Consider the following 2,278-nt stretch of genomic DNA (forward strand, 5'->3'; position numbering starts at 1 on the left):
ATTCCCTGCCACAGAACACGATCAGGCTGGTGTTATTTGCGATCAGTCACATCACAAGCTATCCCCCCTGAAAGCCGTGGCTGTGGCACTCGCAAGCCTTCCGGCACCCGGGAGGAATTGACGAATCTTGTCGAGGCAATGACAGGATGTTGTTGCACAAATGCTGACCCCCACATCCTCCAAGTCATGGATGTGTCTCTCCCTCACACCCTCGCGCTCTGATACCCCTCCCCCCTTCCACGTCAACATGTTCCGTATACTGTACACACGACAGACAGAGCTTTTCGCCCAATGGTCATTCGCCGGGGCTTGCCCCAGAGGGCAAGGAACGGTGACTGACAAGTCACTTGACCTATCCTATCCGTGGGATGGAATTTTGACGTGGTTCCAGAAGCCACACTTGCAGCCCTTGTCTTACAATGTTCCTTGAAGCGCATCGGATGTACCTACACTTCTTTCGCGAGGACCAGGAGGTAGGGAAGGAGCTCCATGACTGTCATGGGAAATTCGATCAGAGTGTATGTTGAGCGAAGGTGTACAATGTGGATCGATGTCTCTTCAGTCTCAAACAACAGAGCCGCGAGCGGCTATTCGAGGGTCACAGAAAACCATGCCAACGAACCCCCACGGACTAAATCGGGTCCCACGATTAATCCCCATTCTTTTCAGCATGGTTCAGATGGTGTGCGGATTTCGTCTCACGCGCCATCCAGACCCTCGATCGTCCGTCTTGGCACTCTCCACGGGAACGACATGCCTGTGTATAATTGCTTAGGGATTCATATCTGATAGCGCCTCCGCAAGCGACATCGAAGTCGCCATGCCACCTACCAAGGTACATGCTTCCGCTCGAGCGGGTACGGGGACATGTCAATCTGGGCCTGACATATACGAGAGATGGGCAGAACCGTCCGCTCCGTCCAGACATGGCCACAACGCCGGCTGCGAGACCATTGACCCTTTGAATGCAAGCCTCGGCGAGACAAGGTATCCAAATGGGGCCCTATCTAGCAAAGCCGACATTGCATGAGCGGAACCGAATGTAGCTTCTTGCGGGAGGATGCAACCTGAGATACTTACTGCCTCGCAGAACCAACAGAGCAGGCAAACACTGGACCACGGCCTCTTAGCACAGAGATCGGCCTCTGGTCTAAGCACGTTGCATGGCCTGGTACGGCCCTGCGGCGCCAGTGATGGTTATACTGTGTACGTTTCAACCCTCCGGGTGGATGATTGCGCCCTCGCTTGCTCGGCGGAGTGGCGCCACCACCGGGGCTGGAGACGGCAGACGCACGTATTGAGGTCTTGGAGCAATGGCGCCAATTCTGGGCTCGAAATCTGGTTGAGGCGGTAGGGATATGCTGCCAACGACTGACATTGGAATCAGGGCAAGGCCATGCGCGTTGGTCCTCGTTTGGATGAGGCCCGCCTGCAAAGCATGCTGCGGGATTACGAAATCGAGAGCAATGAAAACCGAAAAAAACAGTGAAGAAAATCATATCTCCGCGACTTAAGGTTGGGGCGGACTCGCACGACAGTTCCGGTCTTTGTTTCATCAGCCGTTGCGCCGCCCGTGGCCTCCGTCATGCAGGCCAGGCCGGCGCTCCGCAGCCAGTCGTCAAGCCCTGTGTGGTGTTGAGCCTCCATTGGTGGTCCCTCCCCCCTCTTCCATCTGCTTCGTGGCTGGCTCATCGAGAGGGAGAGGCTGAACGTAGTTGACGGGTGTTAATGGGGGTTGCGTTATCGCGGCGGGCCTCGTACGAGCCAAGATTCGTCCTTCTGCAGCGGTGGCGGGGGTTCTGGGATCTGCGGGTTGCAACGCCTCAGATCTACGCGGTCGGTCAACGACGCCATGCCGTCTCGTGTGGTTTGATACAATTGATGGTGAATTGGTGTTGCTGGCCAACGACGTGTTTCCCCCCTTTGACCTCGACGTCGGGGTCCTCCGCACCCGCCACGAACGGAAAGAAAGCAAGCAAACGGGTGTGGCATTGCAGGAAGCCATTGACAGCGCAATGACCGTCGGGAAACGAAGTGCGCCCCCTCCGCGCTGGCGACCCCCCTCCAACATTGGGGTCGCACGATGCGTATAGGTGGCGACGGGCCCAGGTGTTTGTTTGACACATTGGTGACACGGCGCGAACCTCCAGTCGGCCAGCCGCTTCGCTCGCGCCATACAGAGACGTGTCGACAGACTGGACCGACTCCAAGGGTAGGAATCGAGCAAAGGGTGCGGAGCGGCGATGGCGGGGGAGAGTCATCGCAGCGTCGCAACACG

The sequence above is a fragment of the Verticillium alfalfae genome, genomic scaffold (genome assembly GCF_000150825.1).
Source record: "Verticillium alfalfae VaMs.102 supercont1.7 genomic scaffold, whole genome shotgun sequence".
Classification (NCBI taxonomy): domain Eukaryota; kingdom Fungi; phylum Ascomycota; class Sordariomycetes; order Glomerellales; family Plectosphaerellaceae; genus Verticillium; species Verticillium alfalfae.